Genomic DNA, 26,426 nt, shown 5'->3' with positions numbered 1-26,426 from the left:
TTATTAACTTGTCACTTGTTTTAGTAGCCACCTAATGAATGTTTACATCTCTTAACATTACTTTACTAGGTTGTCATACCTAGTGATAATGCCACAGATGCTTGTTGGTACTTGTTTACACTAAAATTTGGAAGAAGAGTTGCAGGGACTCAAAAGCCCCTAAGATCATGTCATCAAGGAATCAATTGCGTGCAGATCGAAACCAGCTGATTCGGATGCAAAACTTAGAATCGGCTTTCTCCAGATATTGCCAGTGGATAATGACGAACACTATGACTCAGCATCAGGACAAAGCATGTTGGACTCTGCGAAAAGGGAAAGATTAGAGTCCAAGTTATCTTAAATTAGGAATGTTTTCTTTAGTGTCAAAAATTGTAATAAGTCGTGCTTAGGCAGGAGTCGTGCACAAGGCCCGGGTATAAATACCAAACCTTGGCTATTGTAAAAAGACAACCAATCAATGAAATACAAGTCAATTACTTTTTCGGCTCCGGCCACCCCTTAGGAGTAGGAGTAGAGTAGATCTCGGCGAGTTCTTCGGCAAGTATGGCTGCATCGATCCGGTCAACCTCCACTGCTTGTTGTAAGTACCGTCATGGTTTATACCTCTATTCGTATGGCTGCATTGATCCGGTCGACCCCCACTGCGGCTCTGGTGTAAGCTAGTTATCGACTCTTGTCTAATTCAAGTATGGCCTGTGTGATTCTGCCTCACACCCCACTGCTTGAATTAGATCAAGGTCAAGTTATCGGCTCTACCTTGGAATGGCAGTCTTTGGTAGATTCATTAAATTACCGATATTGCTTATTACTTTCTTTGTTTATCTAATTACAGCAATATCACTCTGCCTGATTGGAATTAATCTAAATCGGCCTTATATTTTGTTTAGCCCATCGTTTGCTATCCTTAAATTGATTTAATCCACACCTTAAATGATGAGTTATGTTTTATCGGCTGTTTTATGTCAATCCTGATCGTGCATAACGTGCAGTTAAGGCGTGTTGCGTCTTGAGCAGGTTTATTGGTTAGCGAGAACCGTTCCATGGCCCGTTATCACGGCCTGTGTGATTCTGCCTCACACCCCACTGTTAGCACCGTGGAGTGGGGACCGTTATCGTGTAGATCTATTCCTAATAAGGCATGACTTTAACTGTGCGCTATGCCTGAATCGACTGTTTTAGCCGATATCGAGCGCTATCACGAACAGTTCGCATCATGAGACCGTTGAAGTAAAGATATGTTGAAAGATATGTTAGCCCCATGATCTTATTATTGTATTACGGCCTGCATGATTCTGCCTCATACCCCACTGATATTAGTAATGAGTTAGGGTCGTTGAACTTATTATTATTTCTACGGCCTGCATGATTCTGCCTCATGCCCCACTGGTCATAGCAATAGATGAGATCTAACATGTTCATTAGTTTTATCTTTATCAAATGGTTAAATGGCGTTGAATTGTTTCTTTATATGAAAAGGGGTTCGGTTACTTGTAATCATTGGCTCAGCATGGACCGATTATTGTTGACATCTTATTGCCATTGATTCATATTTGCTCAAATAATGATACTTATCCTGAATGATAACCGATTCTTCTTACACATCCCCATGAGCTTTAACTGATTTATTCCCATGAATATACTGGAATCAGCTATTTAGTCGATCTCCTTTCATATCGACTTTCATAGCCACACATTCGGGACTGTCTGGCAACACCAACAAGTTCCACCCTTAATTACTGATGAACTTTCTCTCCTTGTCAATTGCAGGGTCAAATTGACTGGCACGCCTCGAGAGGAACATGTAGGATCGACCATCCCTACGCCAAAGCTAGGTAGATCTACTCCATCGAGCGGACCCTTCTGGCTTGCTGCGTGTGCCCTCGGCACAGGACAAAAATTCCATGTCGACACACGTTTCTAGCACGCCTGGTGGGACACCACAATCATCATGGTGGTTCACAACAACAACGACATCCTCATGCTGCATTATGAAGATCTACCTGATGGGGATAAGGGTGTCATTAGAAAAGCTATAGAAGAGTTTCATAACATATGTTTGTTGTCCTACACCAAAACATGTGACAACACAATTATTTAGAAATTTCCACTACCAAGAGTTCTGTTACACGGGCAGACAGACACAATTGAAGCTAAAGACAGGCGTTTCTTTAAAGAGGTTGTGGACAAATCTATTCGTGATGCCATATCAAGCCACAATGAAGCTTTCGTAGACGTATTCCATAACACCTAGAAAGAGGCGATTCATGGATTTCCAGTTGGTCAAGGCGGATCGGCTTGTTACAACATTCTAGATCTGTCGACCCAAGGAACCAATCAAGTCAGTACCAGCCATCAAGAAGCAACACCAGCTGGTAGTGGTGATGTCCAAATAGTTCAGGGTTCATCTGAGCAAACTCAAGGAACTACTGCAAATCAAACACAGTACAATCCTGGACCATCAGTACAGCATGTGCAATAGCCGGTGGAGCAAAATTAGAACTAGGTGATCAATTTTGGCACATCAGGCCATATACCGTCGTCGGCTCAAAAAATAGCACCATCAATTCAAAGGATCCATAGAGATATAGATCCTTATGTCCATAATCAGAGACTTTAAGTAGCAAGCCAGCAAAGGACCCAACAGATTGAGATTCCACAAGGCTATCACTATGGCACGGATTATAACACCCTCCACATGATGCCAAATCCAGGATATCAAGGCATGTGGGATTTCAATCCACAGATAGGTCAGCAGGTGCAGAGAAATCCAAATCCACAAGCTGATGAATTATTGCTGAGGGTGACCGAGATGATGAAAAATCAATTCGGTCTGAAGCCAAAAGGGTTGACCTTTTCATACAAATGCCCATATCCAGAATGGTATGATTTGGTCGCTCTTCCAATGAATTATAGACTCCCAGAATTCGCCAAGTTCACTGGCCAAGACAGTACAAGCACGATAGAACATGTCAGTCGGTATCTTACACAATCGGGTGAGGCATCAGTTGTGGATGCCCATCGAGTTTGTTTCTTCTCTCTGTCCTTATTAGGGCTAGCCTTTACTTGGTTTTCATCATTGCCAGTCAATTCCATTGCCAATTGGGCTGACCTAGAGAAGAAGTTTCATACATATTTTTACAATGGGACTGGGAAAAGAAGATTACCGATCTGACAACCATAAGATAGAGGACTAATGAATCAGGCATTGAATTTGTTCAGAGGTTCTGAGAAACCAGGAACTTGTGCTTCTCCTTAAATTTGGCCGATGATTAATTAGCCGCTTTGGCTGTTCAAGGAATGCTGCCGATGTGGAAAGAAAAGCTACTGGGACAAGAATTTGATAACTTGGGACAATTGGCTCAACAAGTAATGGTGCTCAATAGCCAATTCCAAAGCATGCGTAGAGATACCCGGTTCTAGAGGAATACCATAGTAGCCGAAGCTTATGATCCATACTCAGTCAATGATGATTATGAAGATGAAGAAGAAGAGGTTGCTGCGGCTGAATGGAATTGGGGCAAGAAGACAGTGATGGTGCCAAATCCATGGGGAAGAGGAGTCGAGGAGAGCTATGACTTCGATGTCACCAAATCAGATAAACTCTTCGATTTCTTGCTGGAGAAAGGGCAGATCAAGTTGCCCGATGGTCATGTCATGTTGCCCCCTGATCAGTTGAAGAATAAGAAGTTCTACAAGTTTTATAATGCTACTTCTCATTCCACTAATGAATGCAGAATCTTCAGGCAGCATATACAGAGAGCTATTCAGCAGGGGAGGCTCAAATTTGATATGCCTCAGAAAATGAAGGTCGATGATAATCCTTTCCCAAGAGATCAAAACATGGTTGATGCTGGGCTATTCAAAGGAAAAGCTAAGGTCCTAACATCAACCAAATCAAAAGAAGCAGGGACAGTCGATCCCAAGATGCAAATATTGGCTGACGAGTACAGAGAGATTAGAAGACGTCGTGCCAAGCAAAAGAGCCAATACGAGTAGGGGAAGACGTCAGAAGTAGAGACGACAAAGCTGTGGATCACATCTTGGATTCTGTTGAACAAATGGCAGCGGCAGAAGGAAAAGGATTATCAGCGTTGGTTAAAAGATCAAGCATACTAGCATCAACTGAAGCGAGAGAGGTATGAAAAGGAATAGGCTGAATTACATTGGAATTGTCCCTTCTTCAGACATTGCTGGAATGAAGGTTTGAAGTTGCCTACCAGACATGACTGTCCAGAATGCAGCAATCAATATCGGGAGTATAGGCAATCTCAAACCAACCACTGGTCTATCCATGCTCAAGATGCATATCATCATAATAACATGGATCGGCGCTTAAAAAATAAAAGTGTTCATGATCGGCTTGGAAAAAGAGTCGTTGATCAAGACTGGGCTGATCATAAAGAGGAAGGCACTGAAAGAAGATATATGTGGCAGGAAGGCTAGTGGTGCCCAGGGGATTTAGCAAGAAGCCGGAAAAGAAGGGTGCAATGCCTAAGGAATAAAGAGATGGAACAGGCTCAAGCATCCAGTAAGACTCAAGTGTGGCGCACCAAGCAAATAGCCGATAGAAAGCATCCATCGGCTAATATCCAAATGGCTTTTCTGTTGCCATCGGAATTCAGAGCTCCGGCAGATCAAAAAGTTTATTCGGATTTTGATGAATCAGAATATGAGGAGATAGTTGCCAAGTTGATGGTTGTACATCAAGCAATATTTGACAAACCAGTCAAACATCGGCATTTAAAGGCGTTATATATGAAAGGTCTTGTCGATGGGAAGCCGATGAACAAGATGTTGGTGGACGGAGGTGCTTCTGTCAACCTTATGCCTTACACTACTTTTTGTAAACTTAGCAAAGGACCAGGAGATCTGATGGAGACTGACATGATGCTTAAGGATTTCAGAGGTAATACGTCTAAGACTCGAGGGGCAATAAACGTCGAACTAACAATTGGAAGTAAGACTCTGCTCACTATATTCTTCGTCATCGATGGGAAAGGGTCTTACAGCTTGCTCCTCGGTCGAGACTGGATTCATGCGAATTGCTGCATACCATCGACCATGCATCAGTGTTTGATCTAATGGCATGGAGATGATGTTGAACTGCTTCGCGCTGATGAGTTTGTGAACATCGCAATAGCCGATCTGGTCTTTTGGGAACTAGGAGACTTCGAATGTTTTTCTGGCAAGTCATGGGAAGGAGGCTTCATTAAGATTAGTAATGAAAGCCAATAGCCGATGCAAGCGATCGGCTCTGAGAGTTTATTTTAATAGAAAAATCACGGCTTCACATCGACCATTGGATTAAAGGAAAAATAAGCGTTGAGTCTTGAAGATAGGTTTAGGCCGACGTATGTGAATGCTAAGTTGAAGTGTGATTCAGAGTTAGTGGATTTCTTAAAGAAATTCTGTTTTGCTTAATAGGACACTTGACCTGAGTTGATTAATCATTTGACCTTTGATGTGAAAAGTTCTACGAAGGTGTTTTCCCAACATCCACTTTATAGCCGATTCATTCTCGGCTCTAATAGCCGGTACCAGGAAGGTATCGCCTCTAGGTCAAAAAATGAAAATATTCAAAGACAGTAAAAGCCGATACGATATGTATCACCTATAGAGCAAAAACAAAAGATAAAAATGGTCATACACAAGAGCATTGTACCAAGGTACATTCACGGAAAGAACAGGAGTCTTTGTTCATTGGATGACCCTAGATACAATCTAACTAAAGACCTTGTTCACCACATCCTGGGTAGATGTGATGTATACTATGGCCTCCGCCGCCATGACAAACTCTTCGAGTAGATCCTCATGCTCCTTAGGACCATCGCCTATTGGGAAGCCAGTTTCCATGGCATGGAGCTCATGCCCGGTTTGGACTTGTGCCGCGGTCAGCGCCACCACCGTGCCATGATGAACACCGTGGAGGGCGATCTCCCAAACATGGACCAGGACATCTTAGAGACGAGCGGCGGTAAGGAAACCTCATGCCTTGACAACATCCATGTCTGTGTTCACCGCCAGTTGGAGGGACTCCAACTGCACCATTAGGGCTGCTAGTCATAGGAAGAAAAGACTATCAAGATAAAGATAATGGAAATCGGAATGAAGTATTCTTGAAATTTGTCTTACCCGCCACCATGGCATTAGACTCGGCTAGCCATGCTCAGATGGCAATGGCCTCCTCCTCAGATGAGTGAAGGGTGGCACGAGAAACCCCGAGGTGAATCTCCAGTTGGCCGTTCTCCCAAGTCGCCTTAGAATAGCGATTCTGAGCCATCCTCCACTCATGAAGGTAGCGCCAGGCATCATCGTCATTGTAGGAGTCGAAAGAATCCGACGATGAGGTTGGCACAGAGGATGCGGCGTCAGAAGGCCCGCTGGCCCTCGGAAGAGGATGGAGACTGTCATTCACAACAAACCTATAGGCGAGTCAGAACTATTTGTCATCATAAACAAGAAATGTCGATCTCACCTCATGCATCGGAGACGCTGGTTCATCGGCATATTCTCCTCCGGGGTTTCCTCCACTGCGCGCTTGCCTCGGTTATCTTTGCCGGCCATGGAGGATGATTGGATCTACGAAAGGGAGAAGGAAAACCGCTATAGGGTTTCGGCAGGCAGAGAAGAGCAAAAGAACAGTTGCGAGTGGAGATGTGTTCGAGGCCGAAACCACTGGCTGCTATTTGAAGACCTGAAGCGAAGAGGTGGACGCCTCGAGACATGTAAAAGGCAACCGTAATTAATAGAAGGTGAAGCGCCACTTCACTAGTGCCGATGGGAGTACGACATTGAGTAACTAAAGGCAGGAAATCGAAGGGTTCTCTTAATGAAAGCCGTGTTTTCATACTCGATTGGATTGGAAGTCTGGATCGGCTGTATCGAATCGGCTCTTTAGCTGAAAAGGGAAGCGTAATCAAATCACAGAGAATATGATCTATTCCACACAAGATACGAGTTGACAAGAGTCCAGAACATCATAGATCGTCCTCAATATTTCTAGCTGAATAACACCAGCTCCCGCGATTTGTTTGGCTTCTTCGGCTGATCTAGGGATGCTCTCCAAGACACACTTATGACGGTCAATGGCAATGAGACTCTAGAGAAAGCTGGGGATGGATTACCCTTGATAGCCAAAAGCGAGATAGCCTGTATAGTCACCTAATCGAGAAAAACCTTATCGGATTAGGCGTCTTGCAACTAATGATATTTATGTTTTGGAAACACTGAAAGGAGAAGAAGATTCAGCAGAGCAATCAAATAGGGAATATTTAAAGGAATATTACCCTAACAATTTGGATTAACACTTGACAACCAAGCTGCTAAGCTATTGGTTCTAATGGCCGATATGAGAAAAGTATTGCTTCTGGTGCGAAGGTAAACCCAGAAGGATAAAAACCGATACGACGTGTATCGCTTGCAGGAGCAAGGCAAGTACAAACAAAGTAAGGGATGAAGTAAAAATCATTGAAGATGAAAGAGTTGTTCACTGATATTACTCATTACAAGCTATAAATCAGAAAACACTTTGTTTACTATATCATCGGCTTGGGAAGTCAGAGCTACAGAATTGGCGGTGTCAAAGAAATCCTCAACTAGTCGCTCATAACCCCCGAGGTATCCGGTAACTAGAGCTCCATGAGGAAGAAGCCGAAGATCATGGCCGGAGTGAACTTGCACAGCATCCAACGCCATGGCAGCCCCATGACGAATGCTGTGAAGAGCGACTTCCCTGACATGGTACGGGATGTCATGCAAATGAACCACTAGAGCGGCACCCCTGGCATTGACAAATCCTGCCGCATGGTCCGCAGCCAAACAAAGGCTTTCCAGCTGAGCTGATAGATCTAAAGGATTTGAAGAGGAGGTGAGCAAGATCTCGGGGAATAAAAGTTGAAGAAAAAACAGAAAATAATGGTAAATGTCTCACCAGCAATTCTAGCTTCAGCCTTGGCCAGCCTCTCCTGCACTGGGTTGGCCTCAGGAGGCAATCAGCCTTGAATTATGGTCTGAGCCGACTCCGTAATAGAAAGACAGTCGGCAAGTTTCTCACCAGTCCGATCAATAGCAGTAATCAGGTTGTCGTTATCTCTCAACCTCCTCAGGTAACAGGGGAGCGGATGACAAATTGGTGATGAGGATGGCCCCAAGGACTGAGTAGAGTCGGCCCTTTGCTCTAGGATGACGGAAGCATCACACGTTGCACCCTCTTGATGGTGGATGCGCTGGCGCAATGATGCAGATCCATTGAAGACCTCCTCAGCGGACCTCTTGCCATTCTCCATGATCTCAAACCTATAGAAGAACAGAAGCTATACTAAAGGTGTAGAAAGTTTGAGACAAAGTGAGTTGTTGTTCGAGCCACAGCCATGGCCCGTATATATATATATAGCCTAGGAAGGCAAGAAGATAGATTTTGTCGGGGGTGTGAATTTGGAATCAGAAATAGAAGCGGAACAACACTCCAGGAATTCAGGGGACGGATAACAAAAGAGATAACTGATTCAAATTTATTGCTTCCCCGAATTACAAAATATCATGAAACAGATTCGAAGATTTTACATTGACCAGAGATCAACCTGTCAAGGCTTCTTCATCAAGGTTTCTTTGGATTGAAGGAAGTCTGGGCCCCCACAAGGCCGAAGGTTGTCATGAAATGAATCGACATCAGCCCATTCATAAAATTATGCCCGTGGAGAGGAAAAATCGCCCGCCTAGCATGTGCTTAGCCGATTTCTTGGTAAATTGAGAAACTATGGGAAAGAAGCCTGTGGCTTTCCCGGTGGGCGTTTAGTGGGGCAGACAAGGGAAAGGTGTCCACACATTTTAGCCCTTACAAACACTAGAACAGCTCTGCGAGCATGGTGAGAAGACACAGGTGATGTCATAAGATTTCTTCTAGCCGCAGTAGCTGATTCTCTTGCTCGTCAAGGCGCTAGAATGAGCGAGACAATCACCCTATGCACAAGAATTCTTCTAACCGCTCAAGATCTTCATAGTAGAACAATAGACCATGGAGGGTCCAGCGGAGTCGAGAGCACTCGAGGAGGTAGGTAGAAGAGAAACATGGCTGAATTGTTGAGTTGCTCTCGCAGGGTCGGATAGGCATTTTATAGCCGGCCCAGGAAGATGAATCCAAGTGCCCATGAAGCAGTGACGCTTTTGCAAAAAGTTTCAAGGCATGGGCTCAAGAGTGGATGCAAGCAGCGACAAACAATGGACCCCAGATCAAGGTTCTCTACCCGTGACTGTGGACCAATCAAGGATACAGATATGATAATTTTGGAAAAAAATACTTTTATCCCAGAATTGGGGGGCATGTGTTTACACCAAAATTTGGAAGAAGAGTTGCAGGGACTCGAAAGCTCCCAAGATCATGTTGTCAAGGAATCAATTGCGTGCAGATCGGAACCAGCTAATTCGGATGCAAAACTTAGAATCGGCTTTCTCCAGATATCGCCAGCGGATAACGACGAAGACTATGACTCGACGTCAGGACGAAGCATGTCGGACTCTACAAAAAGGGAAAGATTATAGTCCAAGTTATCTTAAATTAGGAATGTTTTCTTTAGAGTCAAAAATTGTAATAAGTCATGCTTAGGCAGGAGTCATGCACAAGGCCCGGGTATAAATACCAAACCCCAGCTATTGTAAAAAGACAACCAATCAATCAAATACAAGTCAATTACTTTTTCGGCTCCGGTCACCCCTTAGGAGTAGGAGTAGAGTAGATCTTGGCGAATTCTTCGGCAAGTACGGCTGCATCGATCTGGTCGACCTCCACTGCTTGTTGTAAGTACTGTCATGATTTATACCTCTGTTCGTATGGCTACATCGATCCGATCGACCCCACTGCGGCTCTGGTATAAGCTAGTTATCGACTCTTGTCTAATTCAAGTATGGCCTGTGTGATTCTGCCTCACACCCCCCTGCTTGAATTAGATCAAGGTCAAGTTATCGGCTCTACCTTGGAATGGCAGTCTTTGGTAGATTCATTAAGTTACCGATATTGCTTATTGCTTTCATTGTTTATCTAATTCCAGCAATATCACTCTGCCCGATTGGGATTGATCTAAATCGGCCTTATATCTTGTATAGCCCATCATTTGCTAACCTTAAATTGATTTACTCCACACCTTAAATGATGAGTTATGTTTTATTGGCTGTTTTATGTCAATCCTGATCGTGCATAGCGTGCGGTTAAGGCGTGTTGCGTCTTGAGTAGGTTTATTGGTTAGCGAGAACCGTTCCATGGCCCGTTATCATGGCCTGTGTGATTCTGCCTCACACCCCACTGTTAGCACCATGGAGTGGGGACCGTTATCTGGTAGATCTATTCCTGATAAGGCATGACTTTAACTGTGCGCTATGCCTGAATCAGCTGTTTTAGCCGATATCGAGTGCTGTCACGAGCAGTTCACATCACGAGACCGTTGAAGTAAAGATAGGTTGAAAGATATGTTAGCCCCATGATCCTATTATTGTATTATGGCCTGCATGATTCTGCCTCATGCCCCACTGATATTAGTAATGAGTTAGGGTCATCGAACTTATTGTTATTTCTACGGCCTGCATGATTCTGCCTCATGCCCCACTGGTCATAGCAATAGATGAGATCTAACATGTTCATTAGATTTATCTTTATCAAATAGTTAAATGGCGTTGAATTGTTTCTTTATATGAAAAGGGGTTCGGTTACTTGTAATCATTGGCTCAGCATGGATCGATTATTATTGACATCTTATTGCCATTGATTCATATTTGCTCAAATAACGATACTTATCCTGAATGATAACCGATTCTTCTTACACATCCCCACGAGCTTTAACTGATTTATTCTCATGAATATGCTGGAATCGACTATTTAGTCGATCCCCTTTCATATCGACTTTCATAGCCACACATTCGGGACTGTCTGGCAACCCCGGCAAGTTCCACCCTTAATTACTGATGAACTTTCTCTCATTGTCAATTGCAGGGTCCAATTTACTGGCACGCCTTAGGAGGAACGCGCAGGATCGACCATCCCTGCGCTGAAGCTAGGCGGATCTGCTCCATCGAGCGGACCCTTCCGGCTTGCTGCATGTGTCCTCAGCACAGGACGAAAATTTCGTGTCGATAGTACTACTTAGCATTACTACTACAATAATACTAAGTAGCTCTTTAAAATTTTATGTGACTAGGAAGAATATATATATAAGGGATCTACAAGCGCACAGATAATATACCATTATAGCACTTCACCCGAGATTATTTTAGGTATCGTTATTTATATTTTTACCATAGGGAAGGTCTGGCATGGACATGTATTGATAACTTATACTATTGATGGAGAAGTAAACCATAACCAATATTCTACTCACAACAGGGGTAAGTCAAGAGGTAAATGTATATATCAATAGTGCATAATAACTAATCATTGATCACTCAAAGTTCTCCTTTCTATGGCATTAGCATTGTTAAGTAGAATATTAGAGGAACAATTCCTAAGTCATTCTTAATTACAAGTCAAAGCAAACATTGGTTAGTGCAATTACACCTAGTAATCATGGCTAAGATCAACTTCATATCTACACATAAGGGATATTACTAAGTGTTGACGGTAGTTAACATCATTATAAACCGTCAATAAAACATGTATAAGGGCACAATTGAGATCACCAACAAAGGTCTAGGGGTTTAAACTAATAAATTCCATGAGTTTTGGTGAATCTGTGTTTCCAGCAGGGTTTAATCAGAAAAGCACCAAGGAGGACCTAATCATCAAAGGAAAATACAAAGTTTCGATGCGGTACCTACGTGGGAAGACTCTAGAACACTCCAGAAGCCATGTCACCGAAGCAGAGAGCAAGGGGATGACATGTGGGGCTGCCTAGCCCTCCATGGGCCCACCTTTTAGCCAGCTTCATATGTCGGTCTCCCACCACCTTTGAGGATGCATCTAGGCCATTGCTTAAATCGGTTTGATCCAAGGGCTAACGTTGGACGCTCAGGGCTATATAATCTAGCCCCTGCCTCTCCACCAGGCATAACCCTAGTCATCAAGTCATTTGAGAAGATAGAAACCCTAATCATCCTCAAAGCTTTAGTATATTCTAGGGCTAAGCTAGTTAGGCTAGGTCTAGAGGGAGGCAAGCAGGCTTCGCTTGGATTCCTAATCATGTCAAGAGAGTGGTTCGGTATAATCTTTGTACCACCTCTCTTTTGTATCTCCATTATTTTTATATGCTTGCTACAATTGTTATGACAATATTAGTATTCATGTTATTCATGTTCTTCCTTATAATGTTCATTGTCTACTTTGATTATATGCTTAGTATAGTTGGATTATCATCATGTGCATGCATAAGTTCGTATAGCGCTCACTCTAAGGTACCATGGGTGGGTGGTCGACATTGTGTAAGCACGATGCTTATACATTGTTTACCTACGAATACACCCTATATTCTAGGTCATGTAGTAGATCGCAGATGTGACACTCCCTTTGAGTCCTTTGTAGTCCACTCCCTGATGTAGGTAGCACATAGGGTCTGATTACGAAGGGGGACAAGCTCTTTTCTTAATCTCCCTAAGTAATATCCCTTATGTGTAGATATGAAGATGATCTTAGCCATGATTACTAGGTGTAATTGCACTAATCAATGTATGCTTTGACTTATAATTAAGGATGACTTACGAATTATTCCTCTAATATTCTACCTGACCATGCTAATGCCATAAAAAGGAGTACTCTGAGTTATTTATCATTATCATTGATCAATACTTATTATATATATATCTTATCTTATGACTTATGCCTGTTATGAGTAGAATATTGGTTATGGTTTACTTCTCCATCAATAGTATAAGTTATCAATACTTGTCCATGCTAGACCTTCCCTGTGGTAAAAATATAAATAATGATACCTGGAATACTCTCAGGTGAAGTGCTACAATGGTATATTATCTGTGCGCTTGCAGATCCTTTTTCATTCATATTTATATATTCTTTCTAGTCACATAAGATGATAAAGAACTACTTAGTATCATTCTAGTAGTGATGCTACATAGCACCAACAAGCATCTCTGGCACCATCACTAGGGATGACAACCTAGTAAAGTAATGTTAGGAGATGTAGGTAATTAATAGGTGTTTGTTAAAATAAGTGACAAGTTAATAAATACCAACAAGCATTTCTGGTGCCATTGCCGGGCAAGGTAGCTAGACAAAGGAAGTATTGATAAACTTATACTTATTGATGTGATCAAAATAACCATTGACCCCTGCTCAAGCAAGATTACCCTTGTTTTGTCTACTTGCGTATTTCATGCAGGGTAATGTATGACCGGTTTGGGTCTTCTGACAAACTATGTTGATGATCCAGAAGCACTACTTAAGAGAATTAAGGCTAAACTCAAGAAAGTTTTAGCTTTAGAGTCGGAAGACAACCAAATAAGGCAAAGCTTAACACCAGAATTTGAAGCCATGGATGATAGGACTCTCTACGAATTTTCTGCTCCAACCATTGCTAACATCTGTACTAGACCTAATGTCAATGTTGGAGACAATGGATTCGAGCTCAAGCCGGCACTCATCAATATGGTGCGAGTGCACATCTCCAACACTTTCTGGAGATCTGCAGCACTTTCACCATCAAGGGAGTAACCAAGGACGCCATACTACTTCGCCTCTTCCCATTTTCACTTTTGGGGAAGGCGAAGCAGTGGTTCTACGACACCAAAGATAGAAATACCACATGGGATAATTTCTCCACTACCTTCCTAGCAAACTTCTTTCCCATGGGCAAGACCAATGCTCTGCGTGGGAGACTTTCAAGTTTTCAACAACAACATGATGAATCTGTCCCTGAGGCATAGGAATGCTTTTAAGACTATATATCAGAATGTCCTCATCATGGGATGGAGAATTGATTATTCATGTAGACATTCTACCATGGGTTGACCAATAGTACCTGTGAGACCATGGATGCTGCTACTGGAGGTGCATTCTTGTCACTTACACTTCCAGCTGCGACCACTCTTGTGGAGAAGATGCCCTCCAACCAAGGCTAGAATGAAGAATGTGTTTAGACCCGCAAGAGAGGTGGAGGTATGCATCAACTCAAGGAGGTAGTCATGCTATCTGCCAAGATTGACCTACTGATGAAGAAGCTCAAAGACTGAGCTAATGAAAAGCAAGAAGTCATGCACATTCATGATTCACGCATGACGTGTGAAGTATGTGGCAACACTGGGCATTCAGGGAATAGGTGTCCTAAAACCCAAGAGGATGTGAACTTTGTTAACAACAACTACTATCATCCTCAATAGAAACAAGGATGGAACCAACAATAGAGGCCAAACTACCAAGGTAACAACCAAGGTAACCCTCAAGGTAATAATTATAATAACTTCAATCAACCACCCTTAAGAGAATTAATTGCTAGCCAATCTAGACTTATGGAAGGATTATCTAAGAAGGTAGCTACCAATGATAAAATATTAGAAAATATAAGTAACAGAATGGATAGCTTTGCTTCTGCCATTAAGAACCAGCATAGTTTTAATAAAATGATAGAATCACAAATAGCTCAGCTGGCAGCTGTTGTTCCTCTGTCTGACAAAGGTAAGATTCTGGGGCAGCCAGAAGATCTAGAAACTACAAATCTTGTCGATGTTCACAATGCAGCTTTCTACTACACGCAACCATCAGAGGGAAGGTGGATAGATTACTGCTTGCCTGACAATAAAGGTGATCCAGGGAGACCTATCATCTCTATCGCCATTGGGCCTCATATCTTTCGAGAAGCTGTCTGTGACTTTGGAGTAAGTGTCAACATCATGCCTAAGGTAATTTATGAGAAAATTTTAGGAGATCCTTTGTTGTACACAAATATGCGTTTGTAGCTTGCAGATCAGTCACTCTGCTACACCAAGGGAGTTCTTGAAGATGCCATCATCCGAGTGGGACAATCATATGTTCCCATAAACTTTGTGGTTTTGGAAACAGGTGGAGATAAAAAGGCACCCATCAACCTAGGCTGACCTTTCTTGAGCACCGCAAAAGCCATAATCTATGCGGACAGTGCCAAGATCTGTTTCATGATCAAGGATAAAAAGGAGAAGTTCTCTTTAAAGAACCACATCATGCAATCTCCTAGTGTTTACGCCAAAATTTGGAAGAAGAGTCGCTGGGACTCGAAAGCTCCCAAGATCATGTCATCAAGGAATCAATTGCATGCAGATCGAAACCAGCTGATTCGAATGCAATACTAGAATTGGCTTTCTTCAAGTAGCACCGGTAGATAACGACAAAGGCTACGATCAGTGCCAGGACAAAGCATGCTGGACTCTACAAAAAGGGAAAGATTAGAGTCCAAGTTATCTTAAATTAGGAATGTTTTCTCTAGGGCCAAAGATTGTGATGAGTTGTGCTTAGATAGGAGTCATGCGTAGGTCCCGGGTATAAATATCAAACCCCGGCTATTGTAAAAAAATACACAATCAATCCAATAAAAGTTATTTACTTTTTTGGCTCTGGCCACCCCTTAGGAGTAGGAGTAGAGTAGATCTCGGCGAGTTCTTCAGCAAGTACAGCTACATCGATCCGGTCAACCTCCACTGCTTGTCTGTAAGTACCATCATGGCTTATACCTCTGTTCATACAGATGCATCAATCCGGTCGACCTCCACTATGACTCTGTTATAAGTTAGTTATCAATAGTTGTCTAGTTCAAGTAAGGCTTCATCGATCTGGTCGACCTCCACTACTTGAACTAGATTAAGGTTAAGTTATCGGGTCTATCTAAGGGTGGCGTTCCTTTGGATAGATTCATTAAGTTACCGATATTGCTTATTACTTCCACTGTTTGTTTAATTACTGCAATATCACTTCGCCCGATTGGGATTGATCTAGATCGGCCTTATATCTTGTTTAACCCATCATTTGCTAATCTAAGCTGATCTTATCTACACTTTAAACGATGAGTTATGTTTTATCGGCTGTTTTATATCAATCTTGATCGTGCATAGCGTGTGGTTAAGGCATGTCTGATCTTGAGTAGATCTATTAGCTAGTGAAAACTGTTCCATGGCCTATTATCATGGCCTGTGTGATTCTACCTCACACCCCACTATTAGCACCGTAGAGTGGGGATCGTTATTTGGTAGATCTATTCCTGAGAGGGCATGGCCTTAACTGTGCGTTATGCCTGAATCGGCTGTTTTAGCCGATATCGAGCGCTTTCACGAACAGTTCACATTACGAGATCGTTGAAGTAGGGATAGGTTGAAAGATGGGTTAGCCCCATGATCTTATTAATGTATTATGGCCTGCATGATTCTGCCTCATGCCCCACTGATATTAGTAATAAGTTAGGGTCACCATGTCTATTGTTGTTTCTACGGCCAGCATGATTCTGCCTCTTGCCCCACTAGTCATAGCGATAGATGAGATCTAATATGCTCATTAGATTTATCTTTATTAAATGGTTGAATGATGATGAGCTATTTCTTTTATATAAAAGAGGTTCGGTTACTTGCAGTCATTGGCTTAGTATAAACTAATTATTATTGACATCTTATTGCCATTGACCAATGTTTGTCTAAATAATGATATTAATCCTGAATGATAACCGATCCTTCTTACACAACCACATGAGCTTTAATTGATTTATTCTTATGAATTTGCTGGAATCGACTATTTAGTCGATCTCCTTTCATATCGGCTCTCAGAGCCGCACATTCAGGACTGTTTGGCAACACCGACACGTTCCACCCTAAATTACTGATAAACTTTCTCTTCTTGTCAATTGCAGGGTCAAATTGACTGGCACGTCTCTGGAGCAGTGCGCAGGATTGACCATCCCTGTGCTGAAGCTAGGCGGATCTCTAGCTCCATCGAGAGGACCCTTCCGGCTTGCTCGTGTGCCCTCAGCACGGGACAAATTTTCCGTGTCGACACACGTTTCTGGCATGCTTATTGGGACACCACAATCGTCATGGCGGTTCACAACAACAATGACATCCTTATGGTACATTATGAAGATCTACCTGATGGAGATAAAGATGTCATCGGCAAAGCTACAGAAGAATTTCAGAGCAAATGTTTGTTGTCCTACACCAAAACACGTGACAACACAATTGTTTAGAAAATTCCACTACCAAGAGTTCTATTACACGGGCAGACAGATACAGCTGAAGCTGAAGCTGAAGATAGGTGTTTCTTTATGGAAGTTGTAGACAAATCTGCTCGTGATGCCATATCAAGCCATAATGAAGCTTTCTTGGACACATTCCACAACGCCATGAAAGAGGCGATTCATGGATTTCTAGTTGGTCAAAGTGGGCCGGTCTATTACAACATTCTAGATTTGTCGACCCAAGGGACTAATCAAGTCAGTACCCACCATCAAGAAGCAGCACCAGCTGGTAATGGTGATGTCCAGGCAGTTCAGGGTTCATCTAAACAAGCTCAAAGTACTAATATAAATCAGATACAGTATAATCCTGGACCATCAGTACAGCATGTGCAACAGCCGGCGGGGCAAGCTCAGAACTAGGTGATCAATTTTGGCACATCAGGCCACATACCATCCTCGGCTCAAAAAATAGCACCATCAATTCAAAGGATCCATAGAGATATAGATCCTCATGTCTACAATTAGAGACTTCAAGCAGCAAGCTAGCAAAGGACCCAGCAGATAGAGATTCCACAAGGGTATCACTATGCAACAGATTATAACAACCTTCACATGATTCCAAATCTAGGGTATCAAGGCACACGGGATTTTAATCCACATATGGGTCAGCAAGTACAAAGGAATCCAAATTCACATGCTGACGAGTTGTTGCTAAAGGTGACCGAGATGATGAAGAATCAGTTCGGTCTGAAGCCAAAAGGGCTGACCTTCTTGCACAAACGCCCATATCCAGAATGGTATGATTTGGTCGCTCTTTCCACAAATTATAGGCTCCCAAAGTTCACTAAGTTCACTAGCCAAGACAGTATAAGCATGATAGAACATGTCAGTCGGTATCTTATGCAATTGGGTGAGATGTCAGTTGAGGATGCCCATCCAGTTCATTTCTTCTCCTTGTCCCTATCAGGGCTAGCCTTCACTTGGTTTTCATCATTGTCAGTCAACTCCATTACCAACTAGGCTGACCTCGAGAAGAAATTTCATACATATTTTTATACTAGGACTGGAGAAAAGAAGATTACCGATCTGACAACTATAAGACAGAAGACTAACGAATCGGGCACTGAGTTTCTTCAGAGGTTCTGAGAAACTAGGAACTTATGCTTCTCCTTAAACTTGGCTGATGATCAACTAGCTGCTTTAGCCATTCAAGGAATGATGCCAATGTGGAAAGAGAACCTGCTAGGACAAGAATTTGATAATTTGGGTCAATTGGCTCAACGAGTGGCAAAGCTCAATAGCCAATTCCAGAGTATGCGCAGAGATACCCGATTCTAGAAGAGTACCACAGTGGCTGAAGCTTATAATCCATACTCAGTCGATGACAGCTATGAAGATGAAGAAGAAGAGGTTGCTGTGGCTGAATGGAATTAGGGCAAAAAGACAGTAATGGTGTCAAATCCTTGGGGAAGAGGAGTCGAGGAGAGCTATGACTTTGATGTCACAAAATCAGACAAGCTCTTCGATTTCTTTCTTGAGAAGGGGCATATCAAGTTGCTCGATAATCATGTTATGTTGCCCCCTGATCAGTTGAAGAATAAGAAGTTCTACAAGTTCCATAATGCTACTTCTCATTCAACTAATGAATGTAGGATTTTTCGGCAGCATATACAGAGGGCTATTCAGCAAGGGAGGCTCAAATTTGATACGCCTCATAAAATGAAAGTTGATGATAACCCTTTCCTAGGAGATCAAAACATGGTTGATGCCAGGTTGCTCAAAGGAAAGACTAAGGTCCTAACATCAATCAAATCAAGAGAAGCTAGAATAGTCGATCCCAAGATGCAAATATCGGCTGGCGAGTACAGAGAGATTAGAAGACGTCGCGCTAAGCAAAAGAGCCGATGTGAGTAGGGGGAAATGTCAAAAGATGGGGCGACAAAGCCGCGAGTTACATCTCGGATCCTGTTGAGTAAGTGGCTGCGGTAGAAGGAAAAGGATTATCAGCGTTGGTTAAAAAATCAAGAATACCAGCGTCAACTGGGAAAGGAGAGGTATGAAAGGAAACAAGCCGAATCACATTGGAATTGTCCTTTCTTTAGACATTGCTGGAATGAAGGTTTGAAGTTGCCTACCAGACATGACTGTCTAGAATGCAGCAATCAATATTGGGAGTTTAGGCAATCTCAAACCAACCATCAGTCTACCCATGCTCAAGATGTATATCATCATAATAACATGGATCGGTGCTTAAAAAATGGAAGTGTTCATAATCGGCTGGGAAAAAGAGTTGTTGACCAAGACTGGGCTGATTATGAAGAAGAAAGCAATGAGAAAAAATATATTTGGTAGGAAGGCCAATGGTGTCCAGGAGGTTTGGCAAGAAGCCAGAAGAGAAGGGTGCAATGCCTAAGGAATAAAGAGTTGGAACAGGCTCAGGCATCCGGTAAACCTCAAGTATGGCGTACTAAGCAAACAGCCGATAGAAAGCAACCGTTGGCTAATATCCAAATGGCTTTTCTGTTGCCATCAGAATTCAGAGCTCCGGCAGATCAAGAAGTTTATTCCGATTTCAATGAATTAGAGTATAAGGAGATAGTTGCCAAATTGACGGTTGTACAACAAGCAATATTTGATAAGCCAGTCAAGCATTGGCACTTAAAAGCTTTATATATGAAAGGTTTTGTTGATGGAAAGCCGATGAACAAGATGTTGGTGGATGGAGGTGCTTCTATCAATCTTATGCCTTACACCACTTTTCGTAAACTTGGCAAAGGACCAGGAGATCTGATGGAGACTAACATGATGCTTAAGGATTTTAGAGGTAATGCATCTAATACCTAGGGGGCAATAAATGTTGAATTAATAATTGGGAGTAAGACTCTGCTCACCACATTCTTCGTCATCGATGGACAAGGGTCGTACAGTTTGCTCCTTGGTTGTGATTGGATTCATGTGAACTATTGTGTACCATCAACCATGCATCAGTGTTTGATTCAATGGCATGGAGATGATGTCAAACTGGTTCGCGCTGATGAGTCTGTGAGCATCGCAACAGCCGATCCGGTCTTCTAGGAACTAGGAGACCTCGAATGCTTTTCTGGCAAGTTATGGGATGGAGGCTTCATCAAGATCAGCAATGAAAGGCAACAGCCGATGCAAGCGATCGGCTCTGAGAGTTTGTTTTAGTGAATAGTCATGGCTTCACATCGGCCATTGGAATAAAGAAAAATAAGCATTAGTTCTGAGTATGGGTTTAGGCCGACGTATGAATGCTAAATGGAATCCTAAGTGCGGATCAGAATTGATGGATTTCTTAAACGAAGTTTTGTTGCACTTAATGAGATGCTTGCTCTGGATCGATCGATCAATTAACCTTTGGTATGAAAAGTTATGCGGCAAAAAATATTTAAAGGGATGTTATCCTAACATTTGATCAATACTCGATAGCCGATTCGTTTAGTCGTCGGCTCTAGTGGCTGGTGCCAGAAGGGTATCGCCTCTAGTTCAAAAAATGAAGAAACTTAAAAGACATGAAAGCCGATACGATATGTATCGCCTCCAGAGCAAAGAATAAAAACAAAAATAGTCATACACAAGGTCATTGCACTGAGACACATTCATAAAAGAATAGGAGTCTTTGTTCATCGGATTACCCTAAGTACAAACTAATCGAAGACCTTGTTCACTACATCCTGAGCGGATGAAATGTCCACAACGGCCTCTATGGCAACGATGAATTCTTTGAGCAGGTCCTCATGTCCCTTAGGGCCGTCGCTAATCGGGTAGCCAACCTCCATGGCGTGGAGGTCATACCTAGTCTGGACTTGCACCGCGGTTAGCGCCATCGATGCGCTGTGACGAACATCGTGGAGGGCGATCTACTGAGCGCGGGCTAGGATATCTTGGAGGCGAGCATTGATGAGGGAACCCCGAGCATTGATAGCATCTGCGGCCACATTTGCCGCTAGTTGGAGAGACTCCAACTGCACCGTCTGGGCTGGCGATCATAGAAAACTATCAAGACAAAGATAGTGGAAACTAGAATAAAAGCATTCATGGAACTCATCTTACCTACCACTATGGCATCAGACTCAGCCAGCCGTGCTCGAACGGCACTAGCCTCCTCCTCAGCCACATTAAGGTCCACTTGGAAGACCTCTAGATGGATCTCAAGCTGGTTGTTTTTCCAAATTGCCTCAGAATAGCGGTCCTTGGTCGGCCTCCATTCTCAGAAGAAGCGCCGGGCATGGTCGCTGTTATACATGTTAGAAGAATCCGACGACGAGGCCGGTGCAGAAGATGCAGCGTTAGAGGGCTTGTCGGCCCTAGGGAGGAGACAAAGACTGTCATTTAAGATGAACCTATAGGCGAGTCAGAACAGATCATCATCATGAATAGAGGATGTTAATCTTACCTCATGCGTCGGAGGCGCTGGCTCATCGGCATGTTCTCCTCCGAGACTTCCTCTACTGCGCGTTTGCCGCGGTTCTCCTTGCTGGCCAAGAAAGTGATCGAGTCTATAGGAAGAGAGAAAGGCCGCTATAGAGTTCTGCGAGGGTGGAGAAAAGCAAAGAAATAGGAACAATTGCAAGTGCGGATGTGTTCAAGGCCGGAGCCCTCGGTCTATATTTGAAGCCACAGAATGAAGGAGTGGGCGCCTCGGGTCATGCAAAAGGAAACCGCAATTAATAGGAGGCGAAACGTCACCTCACTAATACCGAAGAGAATACGGTGCCGGATGACTAAGGATAGAAGATCGAAGGGCTCTCTTAATAAAGGCCATGTTTTCAGACCTAAATAGGATTAAGACCAAGAGTCTAGAATCGCCTATTTTCAAAATTGGTTCTTTAGCCAAAACAAAGGAAAACACAGTAAGACAACGGAAAGTGAAGTTGTCATTGATTCTATGCAAAGACATATGTTGATATACGAATTATGAGTCTAGAACATCCTTGATCGCTCTCAACACTTCTAGCCGAATAGCATCAGCTTCTGTGATCTATTGTTGTCTTCTTCGGCTAATCTAGGAATGCTCTTGAGGCTACTTTGGATGGCTCTACCTTCTCTGACTTTGGCCAATGGTTCCTGTTTCTTTTGTTGAATAGCATCAGGTATTTGAGCTAGGATGGACTTATGATGATCAATGGCAATAAGACTCTGGAGAAGGCTGGGGATGGTTACCCTTGAGGGCCAAGAGCAAAAGAGCCAAATGATTTATCAGCCGAAGTCTACAAGAATCTTGTCAAGGATAACTTAGAAGACTTGAGTTGCCTTCGACTGCGAGCTCTTGAAAAACATTGAAGCCCATAAACTGAGGATTGCAAAATATTACAATTAAAAGGTCAAGAATGAGCAATTTTCTGAAAGAGATTTGGTCTGGAGAGTAAAATTGCCAATCGGGTCAAAGGACAGCAAGTTCGGCAAATGGTCACCTAGTTGGGAAGGACCTTATCAGATCAAGCATTGTGCGCCTGGTAATACTTATATTTTGGAAACACTTAAAGGAGAAGAAGAATTCGGCAGAGCAATCAAATGGGGAATATTTAAAGGAATATTACCCTAGCATTTGGATTAATACTTGACAACCAATTTGCTCGGTTGTTAGCTCTAATAGCCGATACCAGAAGGGTATCGCCTCTAGTGTGAAAATAAACCCAAAGGGGTAAAAGCCGGTACGATGTGTATCGCCCGCAGGAGCAAAGCAAACACGGACGAAGTGATGCATATAGTATGAAGTACGAAACAAAAGAAAAAATCACTCAAGACAGAGAAATTGTTTGCTAATATCACCTATTACAAACTACGGGCCAGAAAACACTTTGGCTACTATATCATCAGCCTAGGAGATAAAGGCTACGTAGTTAGCAGCACTGAAGAAATCCTCAATTAGGTGTTCATAATACCCAGGGTGCGCCACGGCTAGAAAATCATGGGGAAGGAACCAAAGTTCGTGGCCAGAATGGGCTTGCGCAGAAGCCAACGCCATGGCGGCACCATGGCGAATGCCATGCAAAGCGACCTCCCTAACATGGTTTGGGATGTCGTGCAGGCGAACCACTAGGACGACGCCTCTAGTGTTGACGAATCCCGCCATGTGCTCTGCAGCCAATCGGAGGCTCTCTAGTTGGGCAGACAAATCTAAAAAGAATCAAAGGGGAGATGATCAGAATCTTGAGGATGAAATTGAAAGGAAGCTAAGGTTATAACAGATGTCTCACCTGTGATTCTAGCCTCGGCCTTGGCCAACCTATCCTCCCCCGAATCGGCCTTAGAAGGTGATCAACATCGAACCATGGCCAGAGCTGATTCTACGAGGGAGAGACATTCAGTGAGACCCTGGCCATGCTGATCAATGGAGGCAAGCAAATCGTCATTGTCAATCCACCTCCTTTGATAACAAGGGAGCTAGCGACGAGCTATTAATGAAGAGGACCCTAAAGGCCGAACGGGGTCAGCCCTATCCCCCGAGGCAATGGGGGCATCATGAGTTGTACCCTCCTGACACTGAAGGCGCTAATGCGATGATGCAGGTCCATTGAGGGCCTCCTCAGCAAACCTCTTGCTGTTCTCTAGGATCTCAAACCTATAGAAAAGCAGGAACTGTACTAAGGATGCGGAAGGTTTGAGACGAAGTGAGTTGTTTTACGATCCCCAGCCGTGGCCCGTATATATAGCCCGGGAAGGTGAGGAGATAGATTTCACCGGGGGTGTGAAATTGAAATCAGATATGGAAACGGATCGATGCTTCGGAAATTCAGGGGCTAGATAACAAGGAGATACTAGATTTGGACTTATTGCTTCCCCAAGTTACATAATATCGTGGGATGGAGACAAAAGATTTACATTGACCAGCAATCAGCCCACCAAGGTTTCTTTCGATTGAAGGGAGTTCGAATCCCCATGGGGTTGAAAGTTATCATAAAACAAGTCACATCGGCCCTTTAATAAAATTATGACAGAGAAGGGGAAAATTCGCCTACCCAACAGATGCCCAGCTGATTTCTCGGTGACTGGGAAACTGCTGGAAAGAAGCTTGTGGCTTTCCCAATGGGCATTTGATTGAGCAAACAAGGTGAAGGTGTCCACACATTTTAGCCCTTGCAAACACTAGAACAGCTCTACGAGCATGGAGAGAAGACCCAGGCGATATCACAAGGATTCTTCTAACCGCAGTAGCTGATTCTCTTGCTCGACAAGGTGCTAAGATGAGCGACACAATCACCCTATGCACAAGAATTCTTCTAACCGCTCAAGATCTTCATAGCAAAAAGATAGACCATGGAGGGTCTGGCGGAGTCAGGAGCACTCTAGGAGGCAGATAGAAGAGAAGCATGGCTGAATTGTTGAGTTGCTCTCGCCAGGGTCGGATAGACATTTTATAGCCGGCCTAGAAAGATAAATCCAAGTGCCCGTGAAGCAATGATGCTCTCGTACAAGTTTTGAAGCATGGGCTCAAGAGCTGACATAGGCAGCGACAAACAGTAGACCCTAGATCAAGATTCCCTACCCTTGACTATGGACCTATCGGGGGTACAGACGTGATAATTTTAGAATAAAATTACTTTTATCCCAAAATTGGGGGCATGTGTTTACACCAAAATTTGGAAGAAGAGTCGCTGGAACTCGAAAGCTCCCAAGATCATGTCATCAAGGAATCAATTGCATGCAGATCGGAACTAGCTAATTCGAATGCAACACTGGAATTGGCTTTCTTCAAGTAGCGCCGGCAAATAACAACAAATGCTACGATCGGTGTCGGGACAAAGCATGCTGGACTATACAAAAAGAGAAAGATTAGAGTCCAAGTTATCTTAAATTAGGAATGTTTTCTCTAGGGCCAAAGATTGTGATGAGTCATGCTTAGATAGGAGTCATGCGTAGGTCCCGGGTATAAATATCAAACCCCGGCTATTGTAAAAAAACACACAATCAATCTAATACAAGTTATTTACTTTTTTTTGGCTCTAGCCACCCCTTAGGAGTAGGAGTAGAGTAGAGTAGAGTAGATCTCGGCGAGTTCTTCAGCAAGTACGACTGCATCGATCCGGTCGACCTCTACTGCTTGTCTATAAGTACCGTCATGGCCTATACCTCTGTTCGTACGGCTGCATCGATCCGGTCGACCTCCACTGCGACTCTGGTATAAGTTAGTTATCGATTCTTATCTAGTTCAAGTAAGGCTACATCGATCTGGTCAACCTCCACTGCTTGAACCAGATTAAGGTCAAGTTATTGGCTCTATCTAAGGGTGGCGTTCCTTCAGATAGATTCATTAAGTTACCAATATTGCTTATTGCTTCCCTTGTTTGTTTAATTACAGCAATATCACTTCGCCCGATTGGTATTGATCTAGATTAGCCTTATATCTTGTTTAACCCATCGTTTGCTAATCTAAGCTGATCTAATCTGCACTTTAAACGATGAGTTATGTTTTATTGGCTGTTTTATATCAATCTTGATCGTGCATAGCATGCGGTTAAGGCATGTCTGATCCTGAGTAGATCTATTGGCTAGCAAAAATTGTTCCATGGCCCGTTATCATGGCCTGTGTGATTCTGCCTCACACCCCACTGTTAGCACTATGGAGTGGGGATCATTATTTGGTAGATCAGTTCCTGAGAGGGCATGACCTTAACTGTGTGTTGTGCCTGAATCGGCTGTTTTAGCCGATATCGAGCGCTTTCACGAATAGTTCACATTACGAGATCGTTGAAGTAGGGATAGGTTGAAAGATGTGTTAGCCCCATGATCTTATTATTGTATTATGGCCTGCATGATTCTATCTCATGCCCCACTGATATTAGTAATAAGTTAGGGTCGTCGAGTCTATTGTTGTTTCTATGGCCTACATGATTCTGCCTCATGCCCCACTAGTCATAGCGATAGATGAGATCTAATATGTTCATTATATTTATCTTTATTAAATGGTTGAATGATGATGAGCTATTTATTTTATATAAAAGAGGTTCGGTTACTTGCGGTCATTGGCTTAGTATAAACTAATTATTGTTGACATCTTATTGTCATTGACCAATGTTTGTCTAAATAATGATATTAATCCTGAACGATAACCGATCCTTCTTACACAACCACACGAGCTTTAATTGATTTATTCTTATGAATATGCTGAATCGACTATTTAGTCGATCTCCTTTCATATTGGCTCTCAGAGCCATACATTCGGGACTGTCTGGCAACACCGGCATGTTCCGCCCTAAATTACTGATAAACTTTCTCTCCTTGTCAATTGCATGGTCAAATTGACTGGCACATCTCGGAAGGAATATGCAAGATGGACCA

At 43.0% G+C, this 26,426-nt stretch overlaps 1 non-coding gene across 1 annotated transcript; it reads right to left on the bottom strand.

The window, feature by feature from the left end:
• Positions 1-13,795: 13,795 nt before the first annotated feature.
• On the bottom strand, positions 13,796-13,904 carry LOC136509679 (small nucleolar RNA R71). Its single transcript, XR_010772430.1, has one exon. It is a non-coding gene; the product is annotated as a small nucleolar RNA R71 (small nucleolar RNA).
• Positions 13,905-26,426: the final 12,522 nt, after the last annotated feature.

The sequence above is a fragment of the Miscanthus floridulus genome, chromosome 15 (assembly GCF_019320115.1).
Source record: "Miscanthus floridulus cultivar M001 chromosome 15, ASM1932011v1, whole genome shotgun sequence".
In the NCBI taxonomy this organism is placed as follows: domain Eukaryota; kingdom Viridiplantae; phylum Streptophyta; class Magnoliopsida; order Poales; family Poaceae; genus Miscanthus; species Miscanthus floridulus.
Note: the sequence above shows the minus strand (reverse complement) of the source record. Positions and strands in the feature narration are given on the sequence as shown.